This window comes from Numenius arquata, chromosome 5 (assembly GCF_964106895.1).
Source record: "Numenius arquata chromosome 5, bNumArq3.hap1.1, whole genome shotgun sequence".
Lineage (NCBI taxonomy): Eukaryota > Metazoa > Chordata > Aves > Charadriiformes > Scolopacidae > Numenius > Numenius arquata.
Window position 1 is genome coordinate 13273043 of NC_133580.1, and position 20946 is coordinate 13293988.

Sequence of the window (20946 nt, forward strand, 5' to 3'; positions counted from 1 at the left end):
AGAATATAGTCAGAAATTGGTATTAACAAACACCAAACCCACAATTATTCCCATGCTTTGAAGCATTCCATTTGCCCAGTTTTATATATACAGTAGTATAAATCAGAATACTCCAAAGCAACTGACTCCTGGATACTAACAACTCCATTAGCAAAAGTTTTATTCTGAATGTTAGGGAAAATAGTGAGCAAAACGGTCCTAGTTCTGCTCCGTTGTACAGCTGTAAATCCAAATAATTCTTTCTAAACTTACATGTTTCAGATCAGTGTATAAGTTGAGTTAGGTAATTGGTATATCCTTTCTTGAGATGAGCTTCACAGTGATGAAAAGGAAAGATACTTTGTCTCATAGTTGTCATTTGCCCAGTTTCTAAATGCATGTGCTTCTGTGAAAAGAGGGCTTTTTTCTTGGACTTGATTTTACTCTCAAGTGTAGAGATCAGGAAAGATTCCATTAAAAGTCAGCTACAGCCTGAAGCCCATCAGTGTCATTTTGTCTGATATGTTGACTGTCTCCAGTGCAGTGATTCTGTTCTAAGATGGCTTAGAGGTTCCTCTTGTTTAAACATACTTTTTATATCTCTGCTGCCTGCAGTCAGACTATCTAAATATCCTGGGAAAGTATGCATAGCAAAACAGTATCACAGTAGTCCTTTGAGGTAGAGTAACAATTTTATAATAAAGCAGAAATGGAGTAGAGAAGTTAAATAACTTGTCAAGAGCTGCACAGGAAGAATATGTCAGGATCCAGACTGGAGCCCATGCGTGTGCTTTTTTTTCAATCTATAGCTGATTTGTGGTGCATTTTGAAACTGAGGAAATTTGGTAGTGTCCAAAAGGCCTGTAGAATCCCACCCAAGATTTAAATGTGTTATTTGACAATTATTGATTATAACACACTGAAAAAGTATCCAGTATGAATCCCTAGTGGATCTAATTCTGTCCTTTCAGCAAACTTGGTGTGGACAAGAAGCTGAACGTTTCAAAAACTGTTGTTACTAGTATTAAGCAAGGGAAATAATTTGCTGGTATTTTAAGAATGTCCCATTGGTTAGTTAAAAAGAGGAACCCAAAAATAATATGTAAAAGCAGTTCCACATAATCAGCTTCAAAGACTGTGATACAGGATTCCTGTGTTATAGTTAATGGAAAAGAATATTTGTTTGGACAAATAGAGGTGGAGGTTTTAATCTACTGATTTGTTCCATGTAACATGTTTTTCCACTACTGCACCATTCTTTTCAGTAGCATCACTTATAAACCCTCCCAAGGTTTAAATTTATGAGGAAAAGGTTGGTGGAAATGCTTTGAGTTTAATATGAAGTTCTCAGCATATGCAAAGTAGCAGTTTACTGTTAAATGAAATTTCAGTACCTTGGCGTCCCTAAGGCAGATACATTACCATGCCTTTGCCTCTCATATGTTTATTTAATGCTTGATATTTAGTGATCAAGTTTGCTGTCCTAGTTGGGCAATACAAAAGCCCCTTTAAATATGCAGATGAGATTTTCTAGTGCAAATGTGCTATGCCTAGTAGTCATACCCCCTCCACTTGGGCTGTCTACAAAAGGCATTGAAAAGAAAGAGGGTAAGAAGGACATGCAGGCCATCTTGAATCACCCAGCCTATGGGTGCTATAGCCTCTGGGAGTCTAATTAAGCTTGGGATAATGTCAGGGAGAGAAGCAGAGAGTCAAAAGAATCTTACTGATATCCTCCTCTCAGTACTTCCTCAACTCAACTGAATTTGCATGACAGCAGTGATCTTTAGTCCTTTAGTCCTTAGGGAGTATACTCTGTAAAATACAAATTTCTTTGCCTTCTGAAGTATGTTTCTATTGATGCCTGACCTTTTACTGTGCTGTGACTTTCCAATTCTGCATCATTTCAAAGAACAGTTTGGTAGCTGAAGAGCCTCCCTTAGCCCAGTGGCTGCCAGCTCACCTTGTTTTGTCAGCATTTCTAGTGCTTTCGCTAAGATGGCTTTGGTTTTTTTTAACAGAAAACTTGTGTTTATTTATTTTTTGTAATCATGGAAGCCATTTAATCAGAATATTTAATTATGTTTCTCTCCAGTTTAGGTCTGGAGCCAGTTTGGGTTTGTTTTAACTAGAACAAGATTTTCTAAATGAAACCCCTTTTCAGTGGCTTTCAACTCAATTAAAGATCAGAATCTTAACTTCTGTTCAGGGCAGGCATTCAGAAAAGTCTGTAAGTCTGTCTTTAACTCATACTGACTTCAGGGTACTTCAGAGATGAACGTGTAGTTCCATGCCTTGCTAGCTTAGGCTTGAATATCAACACGGAGCTTGGGAACTTTAACGTGTTTTACCAGGCCAAAAAAAGAAATGAAATTATAACTATTTGTTTTATAACTGCCCTTAAAAATTGATTTAATTTTAATTTCAATGAATATGTATTTTATCAGGAGAGAGTGATTGCAAGTTATGGGGGGAACGTGTGGGATCTGTCAGACCCCATGAGTGTGGTCTAGTGTGGTTGGGTTTTGTAGTTCCAACCCTGAACTGGAATGTGCACTGTACATGTAGTGCTAGAAAAGATGACAAGCTATTACCTAGGTCTTTGGAAGCGTGTAGAGCCACTGCGAGTTCACTGGCACCAGACTATTTTTCTTATAGTGGACTTTGCACTGAGTAAGCAAAAGGCTGGAGCCAGATTCCCTGATAATACATAAGGGAATCAGGTAGTCTAATGGAGCAAAGATTAGTCAGGTAGATATGTCTTTATAAAGCAGCGGCTGTCTCCAAATATGTTTAACTTTCACCATTGCAAATAAGTAGCCAATTTTGTTGTTTCTCTTTAGCCAGGAGAAATGCAACCAGTACAGAAAATTTACCAAATAAAAGTTTTAAAATGGAGTTTGAAGCACAGGTGTGGCAAACAGCAAATACTTTTTGAAAGGAAAAGACAACCTGTGTTCTGAGAAAAACCTTCGTGACTCTTGTGTGCTAGTTTTCAGTTGCTAGAGGGCAGCATTGTCTAAACAATGGGAGTATGACATCTTAAGGTCTTTAAGCATCTAATTACTCTGAATTTAAATGTGGTACTTCTCAAGGATATCAGTGGTTTCTGAGTTTTATAATCAGGGTTTAATTAAGAAAGCTATTTCTACTTTGATTGCTGTCTCTGTCATGTTAACATTCATGTGTCTATATTTCCCCTGGGGTTTTTTGGCTCATCATAAATGCTTAAGAAACAGTTGCCTTGGTCACTTTTCTTCTTGCAACAGCTAATGTAAGTAAAGAGATTATGAGATTTGAGGAATAGTTTCCCAATTTATTTTATTTACTACATGAAAATTGTGTACAATTAATTAATTTTACTGCTTTCCCAGTAGTGGCATCTGTAAAATATTTATGTATCGGCCCCTGAAACAGACAACGGTAAGGTATGAAATTTTGATGAATTATTTGTTTCTTACTTAGGGGTGTTGCTTTGCATAGAGGCACAGGAGGGTGTGCCTCTACTTTATGTTGCTCCTCTTTGGCCATTTCTTATTTTGCTGGTACAATGCATGCTGTACATGCATTTTAAAACTGAGTATAGAATCAGTTTTGTTCACAGTGCTCATAAACAACCAAGCACTAGAACAATACTTTAAATAATCTTTCATTTCAAATACTTGTACAACCCAATTTTCAATTATAAACAATTCTAAAATGTAAAGACCTGAAATTCCTGCAGTTTCGGTAAAATTATTGAGGTTTTTGTGGCATAGAAGTCAGCATAAGAAGATCAGTCTTTCAAAAGGTGTTGATTGATTTGGGGATTCTGGGTGGGCCATCTTTATCAGGCATCTAAAAACTAAGAACGTCTCCAAATTGTGAGCTACTTCTGAATATTTGACTATATTTGCTCTGGGTACTGCTGCTTTCAGCCTCTTTTGGAGTTTTATTTCAGTTAGTGCACATTTAACACATTTCATAGAAATAGCCAAAAGCATCTATCTACAGGGCCGCCCTAGATTTTGCTCAGTGAGGCTTGCTCTCAGGCACGCTCCCTGGGTCTGGGAAGGGCTGAACTTCACATTCCAGCCCCGACCCTGACCGTGCACTTTGCACTGAAAAGCTGTTGGCGTGCTCCATGTGGAACTAGATGTGAGAGATTGCTGATGCAGAGTTTATTTTGCTAGACAAACCACATTTCATAGGAGAAAACTCAATGTCTTTTTAGGGGAACTTTATATACTCGTATACTGGTGTGAATCACAGAATGGTTAGAGTTGGAAGGGACCTTAAAGATCACCTGGTTCCAACCCCCCTGCCGTGGGCAGGGACACCTCCACTAGAGCAGGTTGCTCAAAGCCCCATCCAGCCTGGCCTTAAACACCTCCAGGGATGGGGCATCCACAACCTCCTTGGGCAACCTGTTCCAGTCCCTCACCACCCTCACGATAAAGAATTTCCTCCTAATATCTAATCTAAATCTCCCCTCTTCCAATTTAAAACCATTACCCCTTGTCCTGTCACTACATCTCCTGACAAAGAGTCCCTCCCCATCTCTCCTGTAGGCTCCCTTCGGATATTGGAAGGCTGCTATGAGGTCTCCCCGGAGCCTTCTCTTCTCCAGGCTGAACGACCCCAGCTCTCTCAGCCTGTCTAAGGGGAGATAGCAAAAGTAACATAAGTCACAAAGTTTCTTCCATATTGTCCCAGATGCTGTCCCTACGACTTTTAAGCTCTACTGATGCCCTTCAAGATCTGTGAGGCTAGGGTTATTTCTTTAAATTCCTCTGCTGCTCAGTGGCCTGCAGAATTCCCCATTTCCTTTAGAGAAAGGAATCCTTTAGTTCAAGTAGGATTCCTTTCCTGCAGAGTCAAAGATGGTCCCTCATCCTACCTGGTTGCTCTCATTCCCCCATGAACCTGCTTCTTGCTCCTGGGTGCAGAAAGGAGAAATATGTCAGAGGAGAGCCGAGATACAAGATCCAATCTGAATGTGAGGACTGTCATTACTTAGACATAGTAGATATTGATGCCGATGCAAATTTCTTTCACTCGGATAAAAAAGAAATATTTAACCCTTCTAAATTAATTCACAAAAACAGGGTCAGTTTCTAAAGAAGTGTAAAATAGCGTAGTACTGTTAGAAAAAAATGGGCTCAACTGGCTTATACCAGCAACAAATATGCTCCTGCTGGCCCCTTGTGTTTTGTCAGTAATGTCTGCTAATAAAAATGCAGCCTGTAAATTGAAAACTCTTTGTTTTGAAAAAGCTAAATTAAGGAATTAATTTGTATTTAATGAAATGATGGGATGGGTAGAAAGTAAAAAAAAGTTCAGTAGGTGTTGAACCTTTGACAGTTTATTTGCTCGAGCTGCTAAATTGAAGGACTTGCGTTTGTGTATGGTCACCACCTCCCAAGACACTGAGGGCAGCCTGCCTAAATCACCCGTCTGTCTAACTCTGCAAGAAGCTCCATGCAATAAATGCTTACAACCAGAGAGCACCACTCTTCAGACCAGGTGCCAGGTTCTGGCCTCTCAGGATGGTGTTCCTTGTGACTGAGCATATGAAACCTTATCACACACCATTGTAAAACAAGTAGGGCTTTAGCTCAGGCTTTCATTTGCTAGCTTTTTGCAACCAACCAGCAAACCCCACCAGAATTAGAATCTACTGACACTCACTATGGATAGTCTCAGGGAAGGAGCCATGGGGACTGGTATTGTCGGTCCTGCTGCTTGGGTATGAGGCGCTGTGCTGCTGAGACACCCACCTGAGCCTCTCCTGTGACCTGCAGCAGCTCCTTCTACAGCCAACAACAGTCTTTCCATTCCCTACACTGGGAGCTGAAACAGGTTTCTGGTACCTCCCAGTTCTCACAGGCTAGAATAAACTTTCCCAGGGAAGGTCACCCTATCACCATCCGTTGTGTGGTTTCTTCCTCTTCTCCCCTGTACCTGCCATAAACTGACTTAAGCTGGCAAGAGACTTCTGGAGGGTGTACTACACAGTCCTAATCTCCAACATGTTTCTGCAGGGGGTGAGCAGCAGACTTCAGTCACTACATGCTGGCAATCTGCTTCCTTTCACCAATGCTACAATCAGTTCATTTTTTAACTCTATGCCTTTATTTGCAGGCTCTCGGTATGAAATTTCTTTTGATTGTTTGTCTAGTTTTTAGTTTCACAACTAAAGAACAAAAAACACTTTTAGACCTTCTTTTAAATTTTTTTTTTTTTTTTTTTACTTCTGGGAAGCAAAAAGCAACCAAAGACACACAGTACTGAATAAGTCCAATTATGCTGAATTCTTGTGGTTGAGTAAGACACAGCAACTAAAACAAACTAACATAAACAGGGAAAGCCAAATTAAATACTTACATTTGTATATTGCAAGAGGATCCTGGGCTCAGGAATGTAATTCAATCTTTATTTATTTTTTAAGTAGGCAGTGCATAAAATAGTTGAGGATCTGCAATGCAACTCTAAGGTAGTGGAATACTTTTTGACTAAAGAGTCAGCAAGTATTGTTAGGGAACTAAGTGTTTGCTCAGAGTGCAAGAGAGCTTTGACAAATCTGAAGAAAGGATCACCGAGTCAGTCATGGCTCTTCATAATGCAAAAGCAAATTATCATATGGATACCTGATGCCAAATGGGGAGAGAGAATTGGGTGTCTAATTGAGACATAGACAATCTGCTTAGCATTGGAAGTCTGAAGTTCTACTTGAAGCAAAAATGATTGTGGTATGTAAGGAATGCAGATGTTTATCTATATATCATTGCCACTGGGCCTTCTCACAGTCCTCCTAATAACTGTGCTGCAGAAAGAGCTTTTGGACTTTTCCCAAACCAATCTGACCTTCCCATCACTCCCCAGTTCATTGTGCTTTGTAAAAAAGAAGATACATGAAAAAGTAGCTGCAGCATAATACGGATGTTAGGAAATGGCTGCAGCACATTATTTTATAGCTGAAGATTGGGGTAAAAAGATTTCATTTGAGGGTAGTTCAGTTCACTCACAAATTATTCACTCTATGCCAGTAATTTCTGCACTGCTGCTACGGTCTACCAGTGTTGTATCAGGTGCTGGCAATTGGTCCCTGAAGCACTGATGCACAAAATGGCTATTTCCTGCTGTTAGGTTGAATTGAAGAAGCTGCAATATATTAAATCCTTTACTAGTTACTTTTCTGTGCACAGCAGCCATCACTGGGATGGATGTTCGGGGAATGAAGGAAATGTGGTACATATCCACAAATGAAACAGAAGGTGAATCATAACCTTCATTAAGCAGTGGTCCAGATAAGGACTATGTAGGTGATCAGTATTTCCAGATTCATTTACTGTTATGGAGGGTTGGTTTCCACTCAACCTGAAGGTTGATTTCTTCTCAATGTTAATCTCAGAAACAATAATTGTCAGGAGTTCCAAATCCATGAAATCCACACCCTTAATCCAGATTTACCCTGTGATAACTGTGTATAGAATTTGCCTTGAAAGCTGTGATAAAACAATAGATCCATGATGCTTCTATTGCTTAATGTAAACATTGGGGGGGGGAGTCTCATTATCTTCCTTTGCCAAACTGTCACTCCAATCATTGTAAAGCATCTTTGTGAGTGTCTTTTATTTCTTTGAATCTGTCCCTAAAGGAAGATGTTAGAGAGTGAAACCATTTGATGTCCTGGCCTGGGGTTTATACCTTACAGCCTTCTGGGGGAATAATCTTTGCCTTGCATCAGTTATGAGGACACAGGACAAAATTTTCAAACTAACAGGTCCAAGTGTTTGTCAGGAATTTAAAAATGTTGTCTTCCTGAATTATTTCATCCTATCAGTCTATCAAAGGAATGTTTAACCTACTGTTTTCCTTCCCCCTTTTTTTTCATTCTTAGAAAGTCTATTTTCCTCTGCTTCTGTCTCCCTAACTGGCTGCAGTAAAGAAAACCTCTCAGATTTTTCTGGAGTTTTTCTCCTTTAATATTCAGTCTGCACAGTCTCCACATAAAAGGTTACCAACCTTGGCTTTTATTTAGACCATTAATACTGGCTGCATGTTGTAATCCCACTTCAGTTTGCTGATCAGGCTTGCACCATCCCCAGCCGTTATGATATGTAAACCAAAATATCAAGATGTCATTGTTAAGAAGAGTGGCCTAGCTTTAGCTATTCAAATGCATATTTAGTCCCTTGTAAGAAGCCTGATTTTTATATAGCAGTTTCCACAGAAAATGCTGGAAAATTCTTCCACAGAAACTGCTGGAGACTCAATTGTTCTGGAAAGCAGACCCCTCATTAGTGTGCCTACATATGGATATAGGCACTTTATTAGAGCTGAAAAATGAAAAAAGCTAGTATTAGAGTTATTACTAGTTATTTTCCCTCTTGCCCCTCTAATTCATATCCCATGTTGTTGCTTTGGCATCTAGCTTGCCCAGCCAGCTTCAGTGCGTGAGTGGCTTCCCGCTGAACCAGGTCAGCAGTGATCTGTCCTTTGGCAGTGAATCACTGGTGGCATTTAAGCAGAATCCAAGACTCTGGACTGCTCTCATCTCTCATCTGAAGATCATGCTGTCTCTGTGTATGTATACTAGGGTTACTCCTGTCAGGGACTCCAATATGGCTTTAGAAATAAGGCAGTTTTATCTAGACATTGTGTGGATCTCATACAAGATTTCCCCCTACAACTTTTTTTTTTTTTTGACTGATTGTCCTTGTGCACATTCACCCTGTGCACATTTGTACACTCAACCGTGAAAATGTATGGAAGACCAGAGATTTTTCAGCTCTACTAGCATCTTGTCCTTTCAGTGTTGAATTCCCACCATGATTTTTCAATGGGGAAAAAGTGATGAGCTTTGTCACAGCTGAGTGCCTATTCCTCTGAGACATTCCTGTTTGGCTCTACAATTGTATGGGGTTTGCATGGCAAGGTTTTGGTAGCAGAGAGGGCTGCAGGGCCCAGAGGACCCTCAGTGGTCTGGGGTAGAAGGTTCAAACCTGTAGCTGTCTAATGACAGAGTGGTCCATTTCCCCCTTTTAGGTGCCAAAAAGCACTGTGGTGGGTTAACCTTAGCTGGGTGCCAGGTGCCTATCAAGCTGCTCTATCACTCCCCTCCTCAACGGGACAGGGGGAGAAAAATACGATGAAAGGCTCGTGGGCTGGGATAAGGACAGGGAGATCACTCAGCAATTACTGTCATGCGCACAACAGACTCAAGTTGGGGGAATTAATTTAATGCATTGCCAATCAAATCAGAGAAGGGCAATGAGAAATAAACCCAAATCTTAAACACAGCTTCCCCTCACTCTCCCATTTTTCCTGGGCTCAACTTCACCCCTGATTTCTCCACCTCCTCCAGAGCAGTGCAGAGGGACAGCGAATGGGGGTTGTGGTCAGTTCCTCACACATTGTCTCTGCCACTCCTTCCTTCTCACTCTCTTCCCATGTTCCAGCATGGGTCCCTCCCACGGGAGACAGTCCTCCACAAACTTCTCCAAAGTGGGTCCTTCATACAGGCTGCAGTTCTTCATGAACTGCTTCAGTGTGGGTCCCTTCCACAGGGTGCAGTCCTTTAGGAATGGACTGCTCCAGCATGGGGTCACAAGTCCTGCCAGGAGCCTGCTCCAGTGCAGGCTCTCCATGGGGTCACAGTCTCCTTCAGGCATATTCCCCTGCTCTGACATCAGGTCCTCTATGGGCTGCAGGTGGATCTCTGCTCCACCATGGACCTCCATGGGCTGCAGGGGGACAGCCTGCCTCACCATGGTCATCATCATGGGCTGCAGGGGAATCTCCACTCCAGTGCCTGGAGCACATCCTCCCCCTCCTTCTTCACTGACCTCGGTGTCTGCAGAGTTGTTCCTCTCACACATTCTCACTCCTCTCTCCCAGCTGCTGTTGCACAGCAGTTTTTTCCTCCCTTCTTAACTACGATATCCCAGAGAGGCTACCACCATTGTTGATGGGCTCAGCCTTGGCCAGTGGTGGGTCCGTCTTGGAGCCGACTGGCATTGGCTCTATTGGACATGAGGGAAGCTTCTGCCATATTCTCACAGAATTCACCCCTGCAGCACCCCTGCTACCAAAACTTTGCCACACAAACCCAATACAACTATCTTTAAAGATGTTTATGCCTTTTGACTTTATGGGAAGAACGGTCAGTGCTTTGCCTGGGCATCAGGTTTGTCAGAACTGTTATAGGGGTAGTGGGGAGAGCTAACTTCTCTCATCTTGTTCAGGAGATGTGCAATTTGCAAAGCTACCCAAAGTTCTCTATTTACACTAGACAATGTGCTATTACACATTACAGTTCCTGAAGCTTCTGGAACTGCTGTAATTCTTGATAGGATTGTCATCTCTGTCTCTCTGTTCTTTTTGAAGGCCAGGGGCTTCTCATCTAAGTAGTCTACAGCAGTGGAGTGGGAAAGTTAGTGCATAGTAAGAATCCTTCAAGACAGAAAGGGAGTTGGTTTACTGGGTTATATGTTGAAATATATAAATTCCCACCTTCCCTACCTTCTTCTCTACCTTCAAATCCTGTTAAAGATTTAGAACCTTAGAGCTGAGCAGAGCTGACAACACAAACTGCATTGCACCCGTTTATATTGCATATGCAGCCCATATGAGGCCGGACATGAATGCTCCTCTGAGACGATACTGAGAAGTGCCAAAAAGTTGTTATCTCTAGAGTACTCAGGCATATCCTTATACATAGGATGAGCAAGCCTGTGGACTTCAGACTTAGTGGGCTTTCTGGGCCTAAGTAACCTCCATTTTATGCTGGGAGCATTGTCAGGGAGCAGCTTGTAAGGTTTTGCTGCTGCCTGCAGATGTGAAGGGAGTATGGAGCTCCTGGCTTGTCTAGCAGCACTGCTTCCTGTGCGCTCATCTGCTTCCTGACAAGGGAACCTCCACATTCTACCCACTGGACCATGGTAAAAATTAACAGAGTATGTGTGATGTTCATGATCTCCTTCTCTGCAGTATTTCTAGCAAATTTAGTATCTGAATTCCTAAAGGGCTGGGATATTCTATATATAATTGTCAGTTTTGGGGGGGCTTACAGGATGTCCAGCATAATCAATGCCCAAGGGAAAGCCAAGAGAACAGCTGGAGCCTTGCTCATAGTGGGAGAGCTCTACTCTGGGAAAGGTAATGGAAAACTTTACTGTTCTGTTTTGGTGTTGAGTAACTTGATCTATGTGGTTATTTTTATTCTTTTCTGTTTACATTCTTAGTGCCCTTTTCTGATTTTTAGACATATATGTACTTTTCCCTTCTATCTCCTATAAGTTCCTGGATAGAATTCTGCTGAAACCCCTTCCCCCTAAAAACACAGGCAAATGCAGATGAAAGGTATATGCTTTTGCAAGACGTTTGTATTCACACTGTCACTCTCTGGATTAAGATTGCTGTGGTTTATGTATGTGCAGCTGCTTTCTAATTAAAGCCCACATCTGCCCTGGCTTTAACACCAGTCAACGGTAGTGAAGCCATTAACCCTCTCTGTTACTTCTGCCATTTGTCTTATGGGCACATGTAATAATTCGTGGACTGAGAAATGAAAAACCAAAAGCACAGTTCCCAGCCTTCCTGGGTTTATGTGCAGTACATCTGAAGAGGGAAAGACGTGGAAGCCAGATCTCTTTCTGTTCCCTCAATCTTGATAAGATTCTGGTTTTTAGTCTAATTTAGCACACATTCAAGTCTGGGCTGCAGCCTTTCATTCTGCTGCTCAAAGACTTTCTGCATTATCACGTCTGCTCCCAATCCATTTAGTTGCTTAGAACCCCTGACAGGCCCCTTCTGGGAAGGACATGCATTTGTTGTGTAAAGTGGGTTACTCTGTCATCCATCCACCCAAAGGATCCCCTGTGTCAAGGGAAGGAATCCTTAGTAATTTGTCACTTGCTTTGTGTTGCTTCAGCTGTACAAAAGAAGTAGGAGAGCCCTGTACTCTGGCTCTAGAGACTGCGCTCTTTGCTTACGTAAGGCAGAGCCTCATGTCCAGCTTGTAGGATTCAGGAGACCATGTCATCCAGAAGGGGTTTCTGTATGATTCCTCTAAATGATAGATGAGATAAATGAGTACAGATGAAAGTGTTGTCTCATTTCCTTGGGACCGAGCAATAAAATAGGGAATCTCTAATAGGAATTAAAAAAACCCACCAAAACCAACAACTAAGGAAATATTGGCCTCTTTGACTCTTTGATCACTGTTTAGACTTTCAAAACTGAATCAGCCCATGTTTGTGGTTTATTATGCAGGCTGCTCTTGATAACTTCTGAAACTTCATCCAAATGAACTATTCAGATCCTGGGTGGAGTAACACTAATGGTGATGTAACAGACCTGAGGTCAATGCATCTCCTCCCAGTGTGTGGTCTGTGAATAATATGTAGGCCTGTGGGTCCCAGAAGCAGTGATCTCTTTCTGAAAGAATTTGAAAAAAGGGTAGCTGTATCACAGTTAATACTCTCATTTCCTCAAAGAATCCATTCACTGCAAAGGCGGAAGAAAAATGCCTTTTCAACATTTGTCTTTTAAAGAGCACTCAAAAGCGAAGGCGCTCTGCTGTGGCTGACTGAAGTTGGGTGCACCTGAAGAAAATGTCTATTTGAAATGAGTGCCTGCAAAATAAACTGAAGTCAATGTATGACACAAGCGGCTGGCAGTTTCTAAAGTCAGAAGATTTTTGTTTTGATGCCTATAAATGGATTTAATTGGAATGTGTGAGCTGTGATAATCACAGAATATGAGAGGGCATTAAATAATCTCTTCTTTCTAAACATGACTTTAAGAACACTGCTTTAGATGTTGCAAATTTCAGAACATTAGCCCTGGTGGCTTCTTCCCTTGCTTGACAAATGTACTGTGTAGAAATGAATGGTTACTTGGTAGTTCTAAGGGGAAACTAGTGGGATATTTTTTAACAAAATGGAAGTTTAACCTTCCTGTGTATGTTCTGTTCCCCAAAATGCTGTCCAGATTTGAAACGTTAAGTACCAAAGTTTAATGAAGAAGTTCTAAATCTCCTTCTGTAATACTGCCTCTTCCTATGTATAGCAGAATGATTGGTATAATTATTTTATGCTGCGGTTTTATTTGTATCCTGTAGTTTCAGGTTGTGGACTTAATACTGTAAAAAATATTCTTGACTCATGGTTGAATTAAAGCTCGTTGATTGATTCAAAATAACAGTGGGCCTGATGGATGTATGTCTTTGTGGATTTTCAGATGGACATTTTTCAAATGTCTTAAATGGAGAAGGTTTTTATTTGCATCAGCATGATTCCTCTTGCTTATGCCATAGCCCATGGAGAAGTTCAGATAGGAACCAGGGCACCACCTTGACAAACCTTAATGAAAGGAAGAAGCAGTGAAGCTCGTCTGCATTATGCTTCAAAGCTTCAGAGTAGCTGCTTCCCATATACTTCTTGATGGCAAATGTATGTTACATGGGACATTTAGGATAAATACCATCACATAAAGTCTGATTTATCAGTATGTCCCCTCTGAGCCATCGGCCAAGTTTTGCAACCATGCACCAACTTACTGAGGTGTAATAGCATCTAAGGACTACAGCCATTGGCAGATAGGTAAGTAATTTTGGACTGGTATTATGTATGGGGGATTATTTCCTCACATTAGCTATTCATTTTTTGATTTATTGAATTGACATTATCTGTTACCTGGTTTTGGAACTGAATTGGAAAAGCATGTTTTCAGAGATGAAGGGCATACATTTTCATATGTTCCTGGTATATATATTTCACATATACCCCCTCCCCCCCCCCCCATCTGGTGATAAATAGAAAATCATACAGTAATGCTTAGTCATACCTTAGACGCAGGTACTGGAATAAAGGTAGATTATGCCCTAGAGGTAAGAATCACCTTTATTCCATTGGTGCCTGTGCAATTAAAACCGCATTGGAGGGATCATATTGCTTTAATTCATTGGTATAATCTTCAGACAAGGCTTTTCTCTAAGTTAATGAACAAGCAGACCTTATCTCCTAGTGACCAAGACTGAGTACCATTTTACTGTGATAAATAAAACATACCACTTTCAATTGTACTCATTTTTTTGAGTCTTAACTCTCTTCAGTAACTACATTTCCAGCCATTGTTCCTTGTGTAACTGAAAATGAGAAAACAACCTTCCTTTTCTCTAAGTAGAATGCAACTCCAGCAATTTTTACCAATGCATATTTGAATTCCGAAGTAAGAACAAGTTTTGATGAAGAGCCCCAAAACCACACCTGCCACCTCAGTGAAAGATCCCAGAGTGGAAGGGACTTACTTGTGGATAAATTCACAGGTCTTGGGAGAACAGTCACTTTTGTCCCATGGACAGGGAATCCTGCATGACCAGGTTTTGTGAAATTTTGATTGTATAGCAGCCTCTGAGAGTTTGCTAGTATCAGACTGAAAACATGGAGCTGCCTCTCCCCTATGTCCGAATGCTTAGAGGAATGTGATGAATAAGAATATGAATAAAAAGTATAGCAGCAAGCGGTTTCCTTTTCTTATTTTAGGTAACAACCAAATCAGCACCTATACCATATAGTCATTCTATATTTGCACAAGGGTCTTTTTGATATTGCAATAATTAAAACTGACCTTAAACAAGGAGTGAGTATAATTGGCAGTTTAAAAGACTTCTGACCTGCTACAGCAATAACGAAAGTCTGTGTGAAAGTGAGAATCTGTTCCTTATGTGATTTTTTTAATATGGAATTGTCCTGTGATTTTTTTTAATATGGAATACATAGTTGTTTTTTTGGTTGTTATTTATTTTGGGGAAGAAAAATTCCTAGCAATTTTGATGCATTAACTAACTAAAGTCAGTGTAAGTGTCGCTAGTATTGATTTTTTTGACTATTGAAAGTAATTTCTTCAAGTCATGTTTTCAACTTTCAAAAGCTTATTGTTGCTCTTGCTTCAAGTCTTGCCTCTTTCTTGCAGATTATCAAATTGTACAAGAAATCTCCTGTCCAGTGTTTATTCACAGACTGGCTTTGGACCAAAAATGACCCCTTTATTTTCTCATGACACACCTTACTTACGCAAGAAAAGAGTAGTATTTTCCTAATGAACAGCTGCATTTTAATTGCACATTCTGGGAATAACCATCAACTGATGAAATACAGTGTGCTCAACCTTCAATGAATGTATGCGATCACCACTCTTGTCACAGAAAACCGAATTTTCTTGTATCTCTTTTGTCTGGAACGGTTGCAGCAGCATTCCTCAAAAGAACATTTCCGGAGGGAGCTAGGTCTCTAAAACAGCTAACCCAACAGCAGCCACCTTCCTATTCTTACCCGTTATGAAAGTAACCTGGGCAAAGCTGAATTAACATGGGCCTGTAGTCATGGCATTTGTAAATACAAAATGACGCCTGCAGAAGTCTGAAATACACACAACCGAATGATAAACATTATAGAAAGAAATTCTATATTTCAGAAAACGGTTTTTCTTCTCTCTGGCCTTGCACTGGCATAGAAGGTAATTCTAAATCTCTAGGACACACAGAAATAGCACAGTGAGCACTAAAAATTTTTTAATGAGTTTTAGTATTTTTTTCCTAAAGCCTCAGCTGCTAGAATAATTTGATTCTGCAAGCATCTTAGCTTTCAAAATAAATTCTTGAGCTCCTTGTTGTGAGAAAAGCTCAAAAACACAAACCTCAAAGACTTAAAATCTATTAAAAAAAGCCTAAGGTTGATTAAAAAATGATATTTTGATTTGGCTCATTCTTTAGGAAAGGAGAAGTTGACTTATTTTTTAAATGTTTGAGACTGACAGTCCTTAATATCTCTCACACTTTATTACTGCTTAATTATGTCCCTTCTGAAACGGTAAGAGACACTCAAACTGCAACAGAACGTAACCAGTTCCTACTAAAACCTGTTTTTGTTGGCTCCACAAAAAATCTCTTCATATATTGCCACCAGTAGTTGCTTTACCGAAACAGGGCTGACTCACAGAGCTGAGACACCTTCTTGCAGCTGCTGAATACAAAGATGTATATCCCCATAACAGAGTGCTACTTCTTACGGGATTCTTCCAGTGCACATAGTGCCAAGTGCAAAATAAAGAGCTCTTTCCTTGTAGCCATTAATTTAGCTGAGCTCTCTTTGGTTCAAGAGTTAGTTTTGCCTGAGCAGTGAGTGCGGAACTAGGCCATACAAATAGTTTCAGTAGAGATTATTGTATGTAGATATTAACAACTAACATTATTGATATTAATGAAGAGACATACTGTGCTTACCATCTGCAGATGTTGGAGTGGGTGGATAAGATTTGGGTTTTACGGAATTGGAAACAACCTGATTTTTTTTTCTGTTTGGTTAATTATGAAATGATTCTTAAAACAGATAACAGTGACTAATTTGGCCAATGAATTTAATGGGATGAAAGGCAAGTACAGAAACAAAGCAAACAAAGAAAGGAGAAAAAAAAGAACACAGGAGATTTAGTTTGTATTTAATGGTGTGTAATTGCTGTTGGTACCAGAAGGAAACCTTTTTCCATAACTAGTAAAGTAATTTTTTAGTTTTAGATGTTCAAATTTCAGTCAGCATTTGAACACATGATAAATATCAATGGCAGAGGTTGTTGTTTCTGACTTGTACAAGGTTTAGAATACTTATGTATCCTGAGTCAGCCAATAAATCTATGGTTCAAAGGAGGAAATGGATGTATGGGTGTTATTACCCATCTTATTGTATAACTAATTATTTAGTATTTTCTGCTCATAGGCTGTTACTTTTAAAGTTTTTAATACAGAAAACAAATCTTCATGTTGTATTTTGTTTGGGGAGTTGCATAGGTTTTGCTAGTGTTTCTGCCCGCTGCTGTGAGAAAAATCTTCAATATATTTTAACATGCTAACTTGGCAGTATTGCTTTCCTGACACTTTGCTTGCTTTAAAGAATGAAACAGTCCCCAACCCAAGGAGCGTGCCTGTCAGCCTTGACTGCTGCAAGAGCAAGAGTCTGCTTCTGAAGGGAAAGCTGACTGAATTTTCTTGGCATTGCAGATCATGTACCATCAAACTTAGATGATAGCAGGTTTGTTTAAACACAGATTAAAGATGAACCATAGCTAATTTATGGCAGTTTCTGGCACACAAGGCCAATTTATCATTATGGCCCTTAAAAAAAGATTTTTTGTGAACACAGTCCACTTGTCTTCTTTTTCTATGATTCCTCTTCCATCATCAATCCCTCAACTTTTCTGGACAACTTCTTTTTAAGCTCCATCATCTCTTCTTAGGTTAGTTACTTTGTTTTCTTCTTCCTTCTTCTTAGATCTCATTGTGACCAAGCATCCTTGGGTAGGGAGGACATCTCTTGTTAAATCCAAGCATCGCCTTGCTGTGTTTCTCAGAAAACCTCTAAGTTGTAGGAAAGAAACAATGCTGTGGTAAGAGGGTAGCATGTCATGTCACGGTTCTGCAAGGAACCACTTGTCTTCCAGAAATGCCAGTACAACATAGTTCAGTTCAACTTTAGCTGGGTTTCCATCTTCAGTGAAACACATGGGACACTTCAGTGTATGTGAGACACCTGTTTTCACCTCTTAAGCCTCACATTGTATCCAGGGCTTTTCTCTTCTCATGTGCAAAGGTGAATTACCACAGTACTTGCTATTGCCCAAGTATACAGCTTGGCTTATTCAGGAGTGGGCACTAACAGCCTCTGCAGAGGACCAGGACTGGACAGAAGAGCAAACACAGCATGGCCAATGCTGTAACTACTGCTAGTAGAGTGACTCCAAGGAAAAAGCTGCTCTGTTCATCTTCTGAGACAGCTGAGAGACCTAGGCTAAGAGCAAGGGCCAAACCAGTCAGAGTGCCCAAGTGCTCTGTCCTTCTCAGTCTGCAGAGCACAAAGGAGATGTCACAAAGATGAAGAGACTTGCTTGAGGCTCCACAGAAAATCAGTGGCAGCATTCAGCGCTGAGTCTGCTGAGGCAAATGAGTGCATGTGCTTCGAACCACAGTGCTGCTCCGTAGGCCTTCTGTCAGCTCATTACATAACGTTAGTCTTATTAAGGATGACTGTTTTTATCTAACCAGAGCCAGTGAACCTTAGAGTGCTTCAGGGAGGAGGGATGCATTACATGATAATTACAGGATGCTAGAGCTGTCCAAGAACATTTTAAGTTGAATGTATTTGATATTATGCAGATATAAAAAGTCTGCAGGTGGCTGCTCTCTCAGCTTCACCTCTTGACTTTTGGACTGTGCCTCTACAGAGGATTTTCAAACATTTCTATGCCGGGACAACAGACAGTGGAAGGCTGCCCAGATACAACTTGTGTCCTACTGGGAGGAGAAGAAATGACCATCTTCATGTTCAGCTTCTCTGTGCATGAGTATTTCATTTTGGCCCACAGACACAGAAAAGAAATAAACAAAAGAACTGCACTTTCGGTAAAAGCTTCTGCTTAAACAGCTTGTTAGAACAAAGGGCTTCAAGTAATCTCAGTAATAAGCAATAAGCTACTGATTGACTGTAGAAAAAAATTTTAAATCGTGGAAATATCATACTGTATATAGAATGATTTTTAGTTGACCTACCTAAAAAGGCACATATTATCCATTAGGTTTTATTTTCTTTCAGTACTGCTTGAGGGGTGGGGCTGGGAAAAACTTTTTTTGCATTGCCTTTTATTAAGTGATGAATCTCATCGACTGTGTATGCTTTTTTCATACTTTATTGTAGGGATACTTTTAAGTTTTATATGAAAACTTCTCATACTAGACTAACTCAGTCTAGACACTGATTTCAGTGGGCATTGGAACTTTCTTAAATATTTTCCAGAAAGGTTTCTTTCATCACTAGTAAACTTGGACAACAGACAAATGAAATGGATGAAAAATGCGTATTTAGATCATGGCATGTAAGAAAGGGATCTCAGTGCAATAGCCTGTCACCAAGATATTTGCTTTTGAAGTAGTTATTTTTTTTAGAAAATCCTTAACTTGTTGTAAAATGTATTATTAGGGAGAAGCTTCAAAGCAAAACATTCTTCCCTCCCATTTTTGATTATTTGATAAAGAAAGGATTCTTAACATAATCATATGGTTAAACTGATTATGTAAAATAGATTTTTAGCAATTAATATTTGAGCGACAGCCTGCTCTAAAGTGAAACCATAATGGATCTTTGTTACACTATCAGATTTCATAAAGAGGCTGTTTAGCTAAGCTTTTTCTGTACAAACAAAACAATAAAAAACAAGTGTGGAAAACTCATCATTTTAGGACTTTTCTGCTGTGAAATATCAGTCTCTTTGCTGATACTGAGGCAAATTTCTCTATAATTCCAAATCTTTTATCTTGGAATATTTTAACATAATCACAGCTTTTTCACTGTGATCATAAGGTTTGGGTTTTGTTTTTTGTTTTTAAGCTGTTAAAAGAGAGAATGGTACTTTGGCATGGATTCGCAACAAGCTTTGATGAGTTCCAGAAAAGTGACTGTTATACAAATACAAGGAATGAAAAGAACTTGTTATCTTTAACAAGAGCTTGATTGGATGTAATAAAAGTTCCTTGTTAATTTACTGAAGTTAGCAGCTATGCTGGTAATGAATTTATAATCAACAACATTTGATCTTCTGCGGAAGCTTTTGCCCCTTTCTCCCCCCAAAAATGTTTCTGGAGAGAGTCCAGATAATTTCCTTTAATAGGGATTAAAACTTTAAAGGAGTGTTGCTTTATAGTGACCCTTTTTGGCAGTTTATCAGAACACTTATGCAGCTGGTAAATGTAACTACAAAATTCTGTGGAGGGATGACTATTTTTCCTTAAACAATCTCTTCTCTCCCCTCCCTGCTATGGGCAGCACATTGTTTACAGCAACACTGACAAAATAAAGAATCACAAAAATGAGTTACATGAACAGGAAAGCTTTGATTCCATGGGAATAGCTCCAAAAATGTCTTTTGTGTAGTGCATGTTAAATGAAGTCATTATCCTAGAACTTTGACATAATTCTACCCAAATAGACATAACTTTTTTTTTTTTAAGTAGTTATGTTACATTTAGAGTTCTGAGAAACTGTCTGTGTTTTTAACGTGAATTAGGACTGATGTTCACGTGCGTACTCACTCAAAGGCTGTTGAAGTGTTGTGCTGCATTTGTAGAGAAGTTTTCCTGTTGACTCATTTTGATTTTACAGTCCTTTTTACAAACTGGTATTGTTGGAATTCAGTGTTTTAGTGGGGAGGAGGTTGTACGTCTGTTGCTGTTTTGTTAATTTTTTAAAAGTCAATAACCTCTATATTCTCTTAAGTCCCAACCCCTGCCAAGTACTATCCTGGTCTACGGGGGTGAACACCAATAGCATAGTGACAGATGGACAGGGTAGACAGACGGCCCATATAATCCATCCTATGCTGGTTTTATAAGTCAATAAAAATGCAATAAAGAAAAGGGTCTCATTAGGTAGAGGCAGGGGGCTGATTGATTTGCAGGCCACACTCAGTTTATAGCTGCCTTCTGTGTGAAAGTCCACCTTACAGTGTGAGTTTACTCTGTTGCCACGGCTTGTTTAGTTAGACTTAATTTACTCCTGGTAATGTTGAGCATTATTCATGTTTTTGTGGTGACTTTTACCCCAATTTGGCACCTAAGTACAGACTCACTCTCTTTTTACTCTGTAGAAATAAAACCCTTAAGCCAGAGGTCAGGAGAAAAGCTGAGTGAAATGCTCCTACCAAGTATGGGTTGTCTGAGAAGGCAGGAGCTGTTTAATTGAAAGGGAAACTTAGCACTGTCAAAGTTCTCCTTTCAACTTGCATGTATTTTTCTACATTGCAACAAACACCACCTCCAAATATTGAAGGCGGCTAAAGGAAAAATACTTTGTACATAATCGGTCTCATTGATTCTCAAAACAATCCATTTTATCTTTTGTTGTGGGAGTCTTTCTAGGGAAGATTTTTTTTCCTGTA

The 20946-nt window shown here is 39.9% G+C and overlaps 1 non-coding gene across 1 annotated transcript; it reads left to right on the plus strand.

Moving 5' to 3' along the window:
- The first annotated feature begins 8925 nt into the window (after positions 1–8925).
- TRNASTOP-UCA (transfer RNA opal suppressor (anticodon UCA)) lies at positions 8926–9012 on the plus strand. Its single transcript has one exon. It is a non-coding gene; the product is annotated as a tRNA-Sec (tRNA).
- Positions 9013–20946: the final 11934 nt, after the last annotated feature.